Source organism: Prionailurus bengalensis, chromosome A2, assembly GCF_016509475.1.
Source record: "Prionailurus bengalensis isolate Pbe53 chromosome A2, Fcat_Pben_1.1_paternal_pri, whole genome shotgun sequence".
Classification (NCBI taxonomy): Eukaryota; Metazoa; Chordata; class Mammalia; order Carnivora; family Felidae; genus Prionailurus; species Prionailurus bengalensis.
In genome coordinates, this window is record NC_057348.1 from 77,858,415 (window position 1) to 77,871,778 (window position 13,364).

The following is a 13,364-nucleotide window of genomic DNA, read 5'->3' on the forward strand; positions in this document are numbered from 1 at the left end:
ACTGCGCCACCCAGGCGCCCCTAAATTGTTGCTTCTAAGTAACTGTAAGTACTGAGAGTCTCGGGGAGGGGGCAATTATAATTTGTAATTTACCCATGAGTTACTAGCATTTTATCAACTGGAAAGAGACGGGTTTAATGTATTATTCCTTTGCTGAACATTGGCAGGCCACAGATGTGACTAACCTTGGATAAGAAACCTCTCTTGTGATTCCCCTTTCTTTGGGCCATGTAATGATTGGCTCTGTATTTTGTTGTTATTTCCCTCATTCTTGGACAGAATTGATGGAGAGTCCATCAGGGTGGGGAAGAAGGAAACAAGGATTGTGTCCAATCTATGACATGCCTGATTTCCCTCTACAGAGGACCAGAACTCAGCACTCAGTCAGGCCTGCCAACGAGATCACCTGGAACAGTGGTTCTCACACTGCAGCCTGCATCAGAACCACATGATGCTTGTTAAAAACAGCAAGGGTGGCTCAGTCGGTTAAGTGTCCAACTTTGACTCAGGTCACGATCTCATGGTTTGTGGGTTCGAGCCCTGTGTCGGGCTCTGTACCGACAGTCCAGAGCCTGAAGCCTGCTTCAGATTCTGTGTCTCCCTCTTTCTCTCTGCCCCTCCCTCATTCACCTCTCAAAATAAATATTTAAAAAATAAATATTTAAAAAATAAATTTTTTTATTTTGCCTCTCAAAAATAAATATTTAAAAAAACTAAAAACAACAACAACAACAAAAAACCCAGAACAGATTTCTGGGTCCCCTGCCCCAGAATGGCTGACTCAGGAGGTCTGGAGTGGGGCTGAGAATGTGTCTCTAATGAGCTCCCAGGCACTGCAGTTATAATGGGGAAACACACTGTGAGTGCCATTCTTTCTTCTTCCCCTGTTTTCAGCTTCTCAGACACAGCTTCAGGCTTTGATCGTTTCTCTCGCCATTTTGAGGGTGAATGTGTCTGGTAGCACATGTCGTGGGGTCTCCCTCAGATCCCCCTTTACGACTTAGCACCTCATGCCCCAGCTGTGGAGAATGTTAGGCACATGCACAGCCCCGCATTAGCGTCACCACACTGGACACTCAGAGACCACCTGCACGGCCCCTGGGCTTCAAGAATGAAGCAAACGTACGCAGGTAACTTTCCAAAGCACCGGTGAGGTTAGGAAGAAGGGAGCCTTTACGGCCTTCCCTGCCCCTGGTTCATCACGGAGGTCAACTCTGCCACCACCACTGGCAATGTCGCCTGCAAGCAGCATCCAGAATCATCAGTGCACATGTCTGTTCCACCAGAGAAAACGTGCTGTGCTCAGCTACACACAGGCACATGGGCAGCTGGGGTGAGGAGGGGCTGCTGGGGAAGAGACAGAGGTGGGACCTGGAAGGTTCCTAGCCAGCTAAGGGTTTCTGGGACCTCCCAGCCAGTTCTCCCCAGAGGCCAGAACTTCCCACCCTGTACCCACAACCCCCTCAGAGACATTAGGTCTAAGAAATGCAGGGCAAGAAACAGTAGTTTAACTGACACTTTTGTTTTTTCATTCATTCATTTAACACACGTTTGTTTCTACTGTGCTGGACTCCGGGTTAGATCTTAGGATCCAAGAGATTAAAATACAATCTCTTCCATCAAGGTGTTCACAATCTGGCATAGGAGATGGACAAGAAGCACTCAGTCCCAATGAAGCATGATGAGAGGCAATGCACACTGTGGGGCAAAGCTCTGGGGCCAGAATACCCAGCTTCAAATCCTGTGTGACTCTGGGCAAGTCACTTAACCTCTCTGGGTGTCCATGTCCTGTTTCCATAAAAGGGAAACAAAAGCAGAGCCTGCCTCATTAGATAGGTGTGATGGAAAGTCTAAATGAGTTAATATAGGCAAAGTGTTTGAAACTTGCCTCGTGCAGAGTCCCGACAGCCAGTTCTTGTCAATACTGGCATGACCAAGAGAATGGTGCAGAGGACATAAGGGAGAGGGCAGGAAGCCAGATATGAAACTAACAACCTCAGAGCTGTAGCCTCTTGTAACATGAACAGATCAAAACAGAGGATCCCAGGGCCCCTTCTAGTAGAAGAGCTGTGGGCTAGAGGTGCCTCCTAGTGGATACTTAGTAAGTATCCTGAGAGCCAGGCACGGGACACAGGAAGTAGTCAGAATTTCTCCTGCCTTGGACATACATGAATTAGGGAGAAAGGGAAGATACAGTTTCACATGGATTCACAGGAGGTTTGACATCTCACAGCCAAGGGCACCAGTTGAGAACAGCCAGGGTGGTTCCCATGATCTGGAAGGCTTCTCCCTTACCGAATGCCCGGGGACTGAGGGCTACATCCTCCCTCTCTGTGCCTTTCCTCTCCTCCCCACACCCTCAATGCCACCAGCTCCATCTGTTGGCCCATGTTCCTCTTCTCTTTGTAACCACCACTAAAAGCCTGTGATTTTGCACATACATCTGCTCTCTTGGCCAGAGGAACTACCGGCCCAACAGCACACACTGGTTGGAACTTTCAGAGGGCTATGGGCCAAGACTTTTGGGAACATACCCTGTCCAATAACACTCAGGTCAGGAAAGGACACTGGATGACACATGAAGAATGCTGAAGCAAAGCTGGAAATCCCTTGGACAGTGACTCAGGGGCAGCAGGCAGGGAAAAACAGGCCAGCAGGCAGTCCGTTATTGTGCAATGCAGACCATTCCCTCCTCCTGGCCACCAATCAGGGATGGCTCTGGCCACAGACATCACCTTCACTGGGCTTAGCTGAAAAGGATGGTGTCCAGCTCACAACCTTCCAGCACTCACATGCCAGCACAGTGGCTGTTATGAAGAACAGAGAAATGACCAAGCAAATTCAGAGGGTCCCTAGGGTCTATCTTGTGTTGTCTTACTCTCCACCACTTCTTGCCTTCTCCTTTCTTCTCAACTCCAATTAAGAGAAAAAGGAGGGGGGGAGGGGGTAGAAACAAGCCCTTGGAACAACCTGGATGCTAATTTCAATCCAAAACAGTGGGTTCACTGAGCACTGGCCACCAGCCCTCAGCAACTTCCAGCTCAGCTACCCAGTGTTCCTGGGACTGAAAATACCAGAACATCTGATGAAGCAGCTGCAGTTAAATTTAGCCCCGGCAAAACCAGGCAGTCTGGGAGCCAGAAGCAGCAGAGTGGACCCACGAATGCACCCATCACATGTATGAGAGCCTCCAGCTACACACAACACCAGTGTGAGTAGGGCAAGCGCAGGGAGAGGGAATGCGGTGAGGTTCAAGGCCCAAAGGCAGGTCTCCTCTCGCAGCAGCATTGCCGGGACCCATCAGCCCAGTGCTGCCACCAGCAGGTACCAGGCAGGTGTCATAGATGAGTATAGCATAAAAATGGAAAGAAAAGAAAATGGCGGGGATTCTGTTGAACTGCAGGGTGATATCCCATCTAAATCCACTGAAATTTAGACTTTTAAAAGATACCATGTTAGCCAAATAAAATCCTGCATTACGTCTGCAGACTTTCAATGTGACACCTAGGTCCACCTGCATGGAGTGGGCAACCCCACAGCTACTATTTCACCATCGGCCATTCATTCTTTGTTTCTTCAGTTTCCTGTTAAAATGCAAACAGACCATGGGCTTTAAGATTGCTTACCTAACTCAGTTATTCTGACAGATCCCTTTAAGAAACAAAGGAAGGAGAAAAGAAAAAAATCAGCCTATATGAATAAATTAATTGGTAAATTAGCATGTAGTAATATGTTCAGAATCAATTAAATGTTAGCTGTATAAAGCAGCAATTGTTCAATGCAAAGAGCATTTGGCTTAGAGTCAGATAGGCTTGAGTCTAAACCCTGGCTTTGACACCCACTAGGAAATTAATTAACTTTCCTAAGCTGCAGGGTCTTCTTTGGTAGAATAGAAACAACATGCCTGCCTACCTTGAACTGCTATGGAGATTAAGTAACGCAGGGCAGTGTTGAACCTGAGATAATTTATGCACAGTAAATGCTGTATGAACTTTAATCATCTGAGAGCCAGGTTCTGTAGGGCAGGGACAAAGAGTGGGAGGAGAGGTAGGTGGTGGGACAGCATCTCGCCCACCAGAGCTTTCCTGGAGCACAGGACTGCCCCAAATTAGATAGAAGGCTTCTGAGCCACATGGGGCCACACTGTCCCCCAGCGTCCATTTGCCACACTGCAGTCACACTTAAGCCGAAATGTCCCTGGCCTTTCTTCCGCCATTTGAAGTAATGCAATGTCAAGCCAGTAGACCTACCTCACCATCATTTCTACTCCATGTGAGCCCCTCACACAGTCTTGTGCTGAGCTAGGTGGTTGTTGAGGGTAATCTGAGACAGCAATGCCCTAGTTTGTCCCATCACCCAAGCAAGCTGCCTGCACCAGGGGGAGGATTTGTTTAGCCTCTCTGACCCAGTGTTTACACAGACTTCTAGCCCCAACAGTGCACTTGAATACCCTGGAGAGATTTTAAAATGAATAGCCACTTGTACACAACACTCTAACTGCAGACCGACAGAATCAGAATCTCAGCAGGTGGACTGGAAAATCCCTAGGAAAAGAAAAATACTCAAGGGATCCCAAATTCAGCCAATTTTGGAAACACATTGCTTTATCCCTTATTGTGCTGCCTCCCGTCGCCTCTTGGGTCTGTCTTGGCTTTGTAAATAACACAAGCGAGAAAAAGCGCTCCCTATACTGAAAATTAGTATTCATGTGGAGCTAAAAAAAAAATGAGGGATAAACAGCCAGGTGAGAGGGAACAGAAAAGAGAGACCAAGAAACTCATAGAAAGGCTGGAAGAGGGGAAGGAAAACAGGCGTGCCCACGCGTGCGCATGCACACACACACGCACACACACAGAAAGATGGGGGAGAAAGAAGAGAGACAGGAGGAAGGAAGGCACATTTCATGACTGTGCCAACATTTTGGTATGGCAAGAGATAACCTAAGCCAAATCAATGGATGAGTCTTAGGTAAAAAAAAATTTCCAGTTTGGGCATGGGGTTATTATCTACAACCTGCAAAAGCTCTTATGTATTGGCAAAGATACAAACACCACAGTAGAGAAATGGGCAAGACATGAAGAGATAACCCAAACAGCCAATACACACAAAGGTGGGTGAGTTCACTAGTGGTTTGGGAAATGCAGATCGTTACTTTATACCTTTGAGGTTGGCAAAAATCAGAAAGCCATGTACTTACTGCTCAGTAGGATGTAGGGGAAGTGATTTCTTTAAATCTTGATGGTAAAGATGTCAATATAAGTCATATAACTTTGAAAAACTGACATCTAATGAAATTTACCACTCTTTGTCAATCCCCCTGTTCCATTCCTGGGACTTGAGGCCCTGGAGATTAAAAACACCAGTACCTAATGATGTATGCTCAAAAATGTCAACTACATTTGTTCATGATAACATAAACACTGGTAACAGAGAAAGTCTGTTAATAGAGTATTAATAAATAAGTGTTGATACATCTAGCCTGCTTAATATAACTTTATATAGCAGTTAATAAGAATGAATAAAAGCCATATCACAGTTGGAATTTAAGGGATTGGGTACTGTTGTATAAAAACAATAAGGCAAAAAAATGTTTATAATATTGCTGTTTTGTAAAACAAAATGACAGAAACTCTTGGCGTGTGTGTGTGCACACGTGCGTGCACAGGGTTGACATGCAGCTAGTATACATTGATAGCTGAAACATTCAGTGTGGCTCTATCATTCTAACTGATTCACACAGTGCCATACTGTTGCTACAGATTTTGAATGGCACTCCTGTATACATGCGTTCATGCCTTTGTACATGAGTACATAACAAATATGGAGAAGAAACCAGATAGGTACATACTAGATTGTTAACACAGATTAGCAAGGAAGGAAAAGGGGGCTTCTGTGGGTAGAGCTGGAGGAGAAAAGGTGAGGGAGGCAACCTAAGAACAAGAAAAAAGAAACATTTAAAAAAATGTGCAACAATCATAATTATGCTATGCACTTATGTAAAATTATGTATATGTTTTATGCATACAGGATCTCTTAAAATATAACTGTTAAGAGCTTATTAGTCAAATATTATTATAATAATGATATGTAACACACCAAACCCAAAGCCTCAGTGACATACAAAAAAGGCATCTTTTTCTCACTCATAGATCTACGGACTGGCAGGTATGACTCCTTCAGGCTATAGGGCACTCCCTGTGACTCTCATTCCGAAACCAGAACTATCTGGGGCATGTTCTTCTCATGGATAATGACAGAGGCCCAAGAGGTCAAGCTAATCCACGCAAGCACATTTAAATCTGCTCATGGACTGATGTCAGCACCATGGAGACGTAAGATGCCCTACTTTTTAACAATTAACTAGGCACCTATCCATGAAGAAAAGTACCTCTGTGGGAAGTGTGGGATCCAGCACCTTATATCAAGGGACCCAGAAGGAGTCTCACCCACCTGTGCACCCAGTAATAGGCAGACAGACCTCGTCTAGACTGCAAAACCAGCAAGAGCCAGTGAATCTGCCCCAATCCCTCTAGGCTGTGGTCGGGGAAAGCCTAGAGGGCACTGATTTGCATAGAAACCCACAACAAAAGAGACTTTGAAGAGATCCAGCCTTCCCAAGGGGATTTCAGCATGCCTCTGGGGGTAAAAATACAGATTTCAACACGTTGGAGAAGAGCAATTGCGCCAACACTGCCCCTCCCCCAAGGCAACACTGCACAGGGCTGACCTAGCCAATGGTAACCTCTCCCACAGGATAAAGGACGAAGAGCAAGCCGCTTTCCCAGCCACGGTGGATGCTGCTGGAGAAACCCATTTCCACGTAGCAGCACTGAGAAGGGACCTCCATGACCGGGGCGGGGGGGGGGGGGGGGGGGGCGGGGGAGTTCAAGAAAGAGGCAGGTAAGATTACCAAAGAGCATTAAAGGAAGGGGGTTCCTGCTGACAGTGCTCAGGACTTGAGCAGGAAGCCTGCCCACAGCCTCTGGGAGAACCTTACCTGAGGACCTGCCCACTGGCCCAGGGGCACCCCCAGCACCCTGAGTGCTCCACCCACACTTTCCCTAACTCCGAAGCCGGCTCCTATGTATACTCTAGAGTGCGGCGGCAACGATCCAGCGTCCGGCTAGCTCTCAGAAAAACAGACCCGGGCGAGGGAGGGAGAAACCACAAATTTGACCTGTAGCGCCACCTTCTGGAAAACTGAAGAGAGGTTTCCAGCAGCCATTCTGATGAGCTTTAAGAGCCAGGGAAGATGTACACGCATAAGAATTCTGCCACAAGAGGGAGCAGGAAATACGGAGCAGGTGTGTTGACGCAAGGTTGAGGAAAAACCTCAGATTTAACAGAACCAAGGCTGCTAGTAAAGATATGAGGAGCTATTGGGTACCTCAAATGCAAAAGAAGCAACACGAAACTACAAGGAATATAAAGAATCAAGAAAACATGTCATCACCAAAGACAATACTCTTCCAATGAGCAAATTCAAAGCCACAGAATTTTCTGATCTAGCTGATAAAGAACTTTTTTGAGGAAACTCAATGAGCTACAAGAAAACAAAGATGTCGGGAATACATGAACAAAATAAGAAATTTAACGAAGAGCCAAATCATAAAAAAGAACCCAACAAATTCTGGAGCTGAAAAAGTCAATGGATGAAATGAAAAAGTACAGCACAATAGAGTGCATCAGCGGTAGAGTAGACCAAATGGAAGACAGAGTAAGCTAGCAGACAGCAAGTTTTAAACAGTACAATGAGAGGAGACAACGAATGAAAGAACAAAGAAAGACTACAGGACTGATGGGACTCCATCAAACATACAGATATTAGAATAATTGGCATTCTAGAAGGAGAAGAGGTGGAGAAGGGACAGAAAGTTTATTTAAAGAAATAAGAGCTAAGAAATCCAAAGCCTGGGGAAAGACCTGGACATCCAAGTTCATGAAGCTAACAGATCACCCTAGTATCTCAGGGCAAAAAGACCTTTTCCAAGACACATTATAATGAGAATGCAAAAATCAAACATAAAGACATTCCTTCAGGCAGTCAAGGAAAAAAATTGTAGCTTATAAATACACAAAACAAACCCCAAACCAGCAGCCTATCAGTGGATTTCTCAGCAGCAACCCGTACAGGCCAGGAGCACGGAATGAGATATTCAAAGTGTTGACAGAAAAAAACTGCCAGCCAAGAGAAATACTCTATCCAAAGTTATCCTTTACATATTTCATATGTAACTAACATAAAATATATATGCATATACATGTATATATTTGAAATAGACTCCCAAACAACAAAAGTTGAAGTTCATCACCACTAGACCTGCCCTGCAAGAAATACAGAAGGAGTTCTTCAAGCTGAAATAAAAGGGTGCTAAGTAGTGATATGAAAACAATGTCTTGTATAACATATTGGCAAAGGTAAAAATACAGTCAGATTCAGAAAATGAATTCTATAATAAGATGATATGTTAACTAGTTAACTACAGTATAATAGTTAAATATTAAAAATAACTACAGCTACTACAATTTGAAAACAAATACACAATATAAAAAGTAAATTACAATATCACATATGTAAAAGGGGAGAGTAAAAGGGTGAAGCTTTTATATGCAAAGTTGCTATCAGCTTAAAATGGACTATTCTATCATTTTATGCAAGGCTCATGGTAAGTACAAAGCAAAAACCTAGACTACATTCATAAAAGATAAAGGAGAAATAGAACATATTGCCACACACACACACACACACACACACACACACACACACACAAACCCCACCAACTTACAAAGGTAGACAGAAACAGAAAAAGAGAACTACAAAATAGCAAATAATTAAGATGGTAAGAATAAGTTCATGTATATCAAAACTCATTCTAAATGTAAATGGATTGAATTCACCAATCAAAATACACAGAATGGCTAGATGGATAAGAAAACAACCCCTAACTATAAGCTGCCTACAAGAGACTCGCTTCTGATTTAAGGATACACATAGGCTCCAAGTGAAGTGACAGAGAAATTTATCCCATGCAAGTGGAAACCAGAAGAAAACTTTTATTTATATGAGATGAAATATTCTTTAAGTCAAAAAAAAAACAGTAATAAGAGACAAGAAGGTCACTACATAATAATGAAGAGGTCAATTCATCAAGATGATGTTAACAATCATAAATAAATATACACCCTACATCTGAGCACCTGAATATATTAAGAAAATACTAACAGATCTGAAGACAGAAATATAATACAGTAATATCAGGGACTTCAATATCCCAGAAACACTGGACTTGAACCATACATTAAATGAAGTAAACCTAACAGACATTTACACAACACTCCATCCAACAAAGTAAAATACATATTCTTCTCAAGTACACACTGAACATTATCTGGCAAAGATCATACAATAGGTAATAAAACAAGTCTTAATACAAGAAGACTGAAATCATAAACAAGTTTCTTTTGTGACCACTTTTCTGACTTGCTATGAAACAAGTCAACAAGAAAAAAGCTAGAAATTTTATAAGCATGTGGAAATGGAATAACACACTCCTGAACAATCAATGGATCAAAGAAGAAATCAAAAAGAAATTAACATTATCTCAAAACAAATAAAAATGGAAATACAACACACCAAAACCTATGGAATGCTACAAAAGCAGTTCTAAGGGGGAAGTTTATACCACTAAATGCTTTTTTTAAAAATGTTTGTTGGGGCACCTGGGTGGCTCATTCGGTCAAGTGTCCAACTTTGGCTCAGGTCATGATCTAGCAGTTCATGGGTTTGAGCCCCACATCGGGCTCTGTGCTAACAGCTAAGAGCCTGGAGCCTGCTTCAGATTCTGTCTCTCCCTCTCTCTTTCTGCCCCTCCCCCACTCATGCTCTGTCTCTCTCTCTCTCTCTCTCTCTCTCAAAAATAAATTAACATTAAAAAAAAGTACACACTAATGAAAAAAATGTGTGTTTATTTTGAGAGAGAGAGAGAGAGAGCTGTAGAGGGGCAGAGAGAGGGGAAGAGAGAAAATCTCAAGCAGGCTCTGTGCTAACCTGGGGCACAGTAGAGCACAACCTGGGACTCACACTCATGAATGGTCAGATCATAACCTGAGCCAGAACTGAGTCAGTCACTTAACTGAACCACCCAGGTGCCCCACCAATAAATGCTTTTACTAGGAAAACAGAAAAATCTCTAACAACCTAACTTGAACAAACTAAGCCCCAAGTTAAGAGAGGGAAGCAAATAATAAAGATCAGAGCAAAAATAAATGAAATAGAGACCAGAAAAACAACAGAAAAAAACAACAAAACTAAGCTAGTTTTTTGATGAATAAAGTTGGCAAACTTCTAGCTACACTAACAAAAAAGAAACAGGGGCGCCTGGGTGGCGCAGTCGGTTAAGCGTCCGACTTCAACCAGGTCACGATCTCGCGGTCCGTGAGTTCGAGCCCCGCGTCAGGCTCTGGGCTGATGGCTCAGGGCCTGGAGCCTGTTTCCAATTCTGTGTCTCCCTCTCTCTCTGCCCCTCCCCCGTTCATGCTCTGTCTCTCTCTGTCCCAAAAATAAATAAACGTTAAAAAAAAAAAAATTAAAATAAAAAAATAAAATAAAAAAAAGAAACAAACAAAACAGGGAGAAGACTAAAAATGTGAAGTGAAAGAGGAGATATTACAACTAGAAAAATACAAATTATCATAAGAAATTATGAACAATTATATGCCAATAAATTGGACAACCTAGAAGAAATGAATAAACTCCTAGAAACAATATCACCTATCAAGACTGAATCAGGAAGAAATAAAAAATATGAACAGACCAATAATGAATAATCAGTAATCAGTAATCAAAAAACCTCCAACACACAAAAAAAGCCCAGGACCAGATGGCTTCACTGGCAAATTCTACCAAGAATTTAATGAAGAATTAATGCCAATCCTTCTCAAACTCTTCCAAAGAATTATTTTTTGAAAAGAAACACTTTCAAATTCAGTTTACAAGGCCAGTGTTATTACCCTGAAACCAAAGCCAAAAAGGATACTACAAAAAGAGCAACTATAGACCAACATTCCTGAGGAGCATAGATGCAACATTCTCAACAAAATATTTGCAAACCAAATTGAACAGCATTTATTAAAAGTATCATACACACCTTCACCAAGTGGGATTTATCCCTGGGATGCAAGGATGATTCAACATATACAAATCAATAAATGTAATACTCTACATTAACAGAATGAAAGACAAAAATCATGACTATCTCTATAGACGCAGAAAAAGCATTTGACAAAACACAAAATCCTTTCATTATAAAACCCTCAACAAATTGAGTATAGAAGGGACATACCTCAACATAATAAAGACCATATGCAATGAACGCAGAGCTAACATCATACTCAATGGTGAAAGACTGAAAGCATTTCCTTTAAGATCAGGTAAAAGACAAGGGCACCCACTCTCACCATTTTTACTCAACAAAGTACTGGAAGTCCTAGCCGAAGCAAATAGACAAGAAAAAAAGGGGGGGGGCATCCAAATTGGAAAGGAAGGTATAAAGTTGTCATTATGTGCAGTTGATATGATCTTATATGGAGAAAATCCTAGACACTCACCCAAAACACTGTTGGAACTAATCAAATTCAGTAAAGTTGGACATAGCAATCAACATGCAGAAATCAGGTGCATTTCTACATGCTAACAATGAAAAATACTTCTTAAAACTATCCCACTCACAATAGCATCATAAACAATAAAATACTTAGGAATAAATTTAACCTGAGAGGTAAAAGATCTGTATAATGAAAATTATAAGACTCTGATGAAAGAAACTAAAGATGACACAAATAATGGAAAGGTACCATGTGTTCATGTTTTGTAAGAATATTGTTAACATGTCCGTACTACCCAAAGCCATCTATATATTCAAAATAATCCCTATCAAAACTCCAGTGGCATTTTTCATAGAAATAGAAAAAATAATCCTAAAATTTGTATGGAACCACAAAAGACCCCAACAGCCAAAGAATACTGACAAAGAAGAACAAAGCCAAAGGCACCATTCTTCCTGATTCCAAACTATACTACAAAGCTAGAATAATTAAAGCAATATGGTACTGGCATAAAAACAGACATGAAGACCAATGAAACATAATTAGAGAGTTCATAAATAAACCCACATATATGTAGTCAACTAATATTTGACAAAGGAGCCAAGAACATTCAATGGGAAAAGGATAATCTGTTCAACAAATGATGTCTCAAAAGTTGGATAACATGCAGAAAAATGAAACTGGACCCCTATCTTACACCACTCACAAAAATTTATGCAGAATGGATTAAAAACTTTAACATAAGACCGCAAACCATAAAACCCCTAGAAGAAAACACTGGTAAGAAAACCCCTTGACATTGGTCTTAGCAATGACTTTTTGATATGACACCAAAAACACAAGCAACATAAGAAAAATAAATTGACATGACATCAAATGAGAAAGCTTCTGCACAGCAAAATAATCAACAAAATGAAAAGTCAACCTACAGAATGGAAGAAAATATTTGCAAATCATGTATCAGGTAACAAGTTAATATCCAAAATATGTAATGAACTCACACAACTCAATAACAAGAAGAAACAACCCTATTTTATTATTTTTTTTTTAATTTTTTTTTTCAACATTTTTTTAATTTATTTTTGGGACAGAGAGAGAGCATGAATGGGGGAGGGGCAGAGAGAGAGGGAGACACAGAATCGGAAACAGGCTCCAGGCTCTGAGCCATCAGCTCAGAGCCTGACGCGGGGCTCGAACTCACGGACCGCGAGATCGTGACCTGGCTGAAGTCGGAGGCTTAACCGACTGCGCCACCCAGGCGCCCCGAAACAACCCTATTTTAAAATGGGCAGAGGAACTGAATAGACTAGTACAAATGGCCAAGAAACACATGAAGAGGGGCTCAACATCACCAATCACCAGGGAAATGAGAATCAAAACCACAATGAGATATCACCTCACACTTGTTAGAATGGCTATCATCAAAAAGACAAGAGATAACAAGTATTTGCAAGGATGCGGAGGAAAGGAAACTTCTGTGCACTGTTGGTGGGAATGTAAATTGGTGCCGCCTCTAGGGAAAGCAGTAGGGAGGTACCTCAAAAAACTAAATAGAATTGCTATATGACCCAGCAATCCCACTTCTGGGATTAGATTCATATTCAAAGGAAACGAAAATAGGACATCAAAAAGGTATCTGCGCCCCATGTTCACTGTAGAATTATTCACAATAGTCAAAATATAGAAACAATCTAAGTGTCCATTGATGGCTAGATGGGTAAAGAAGATGTAATATGTGTGAATAACACAATGGAATGTTA

At 41.9% G+C, this 13,364-nt stretch overlaps 1 long non-coding RNA gene across 1 annotated transcript in view; it reads right to left on the reverse strand.

Moving 5' to 3' along the window:
* LOC122487763 overlaps nucleotides 1-7,137 on the reverse strand; it is a 91,481-nt gene extending 84,344 nt beyond the window's left edge. The window contains exon 1 of the long non-coding RNA XR_006298463.1: nucleotides 6,998-7,137. This is a non-coding gene — a long non-coding RNA (uncharacterized LOC122487763). The remainder of the gene's footprint in view (nucleotides 1-6,997) is intronic.
* Nucleotides 7,138-13,364: the final 6,227 nt, after the last annotated feature.